This window comes from Arachis stenosperma, chromosome 2 (genome assembly GCF_014773155.1).
Source record: "Arachis stenosperma cultivar V10309 chromosome 2, arast.V10309.gnm1.PFL2, whole genome shotgun sequence".
Taxonomy (NCBI): Eukaryota; Viridiplantae; Streptophyta; class Magnoliopsida; order Fabales; family Fabaceae; genus Arachis; species Arachis stenosperma.
In genome coordinates, this window is record NC_080378.1 from 48,005,132 (window position 1) to 48,006,788 (window position 1,657).

A 1,657-nucleotide genomic window follows, 5' to 3' on the forward strand; every position below is an offset into this window, starting at 1 on the left:
CAGGAGCTGAATGAGTCTCCAAATACTGAAAAGTCATCCATGAACACTTCCAGAAATTTTTCCACCATATCAGAGAAAATTGAGAGGATGCACCTCTGATAGCTTGCAGGTGCATTGCACAGGCCAAATGGCATCCTTCTGTATGCAAATACTCCAGATGGACATGTGAATGCCGTTTTCTCTTGATCCTGGGGATCTACTGCAATTTGATTATAACCTGAATATCCATCCAGGAAGCAATAGTATTCATGACCTGCTAGTCTTTCTAGCATCTGGTCTATGAATGGTAAAGGAAAATGATCCTTTCTGGTGGCTGTATTGAGCCTTCTATAATCAATACACATACGCCACCTGGTGCACGAAATTGCAATCACACTTTTGCAATCTCGCACAACTAACCAGCAAGTGCACTGGGTCGTCCAAGTAATACCTTACGTGAGTAAGGGTCGATCCCACGGAGATTGTCGGCTTGAAGCAAGCTATGGTTATCTTGTAAATCTTAGTCAGGATATCAGAAATTATCAGGATTGATTGTGAAAAGCAAAAGAACATGAAATAAGTACTTGTTTTGTAGTAATGGAGAATAGGTTGAGGTTTTGGAGATGCTCCATCTTCTGAATCTCTGCTTTCCTACTGTCTTCTTCTTCAAACACGCAAGGCTCCTTCCATGGCAAGCTGTATGTAGGGTTTTACCGTTGTCAGTGGCTACCTCCCATCCTCTCAGTGAAAATGTTCCTATGCTCTGTCACAGCATGGCTAATCATCTGTCGGTTCTCGGTCAGGCCGGAATAGAATCCATTGATTCTTTTGCGTCTGTCACTAACGCCCCGCCTGCTAGGAGTTTGAAGCACACAGTCATTCAGTCATTGAATCCTACTCAGAATACCACAGACAAGGTTTAGACCTTCCGGATTCTCTGAATGCCGCCATCAGTTCTAGCTTATACCACAAAGATTCCGATTAAAGAATCCAAGAGATATCTACTTAATCTAAAATAGAACGGAGGTGGTTGTCAGGCACACGTTCATAGTTGAGAATGATGATGAGTGTCACGGATCATCACATTCATCCGGGTTAAGAGCAAGTGATATCTTAGAATGGAAGCAAGCATGATTGAATAAGAAACAGTAGTAATTGCATTAATCCATCAAGACACAGCAGAGCTCCTCACCCCCAACCATGGGGTTTAGAGATCATGCCGTGGAAAGTATACAATGAAACGTGTAAAAATGTCATGAGGTACAGATACAATGTCAAAAGATCCTATTAGTAAACTAGTAACCTAGGGTGTACAGACATGAGTAATGACGTAAAAATCCACTTCTGGGTCCACTTGGTGTGCTTGGGCTGAGCAATGAAGCATTTTCGTGTAGAGACCTATTCTGGAGTTAAACGCCAGCTTTCATGCCAGTTTGGGCGTTTAACTCCAAGTTTTATGCCAGTTCCAGCGTTAAACGCTGGAATTTCTGAGGCTGATTTACACGCCGGTTTGGGCATCAAATCTTGGGCAAAGTATGGACTATCATATATTGCTGGAAAGCCCAGGATGTCTACTTCCAATGCCGTTGAGATCGCGCCAATTGGGCTTCTGTAGCTCGGAAAATCCACTTGAGTGCAGGGAGGTCAGAATCCAACAGCATCTGCAGTCCTTTTCAGT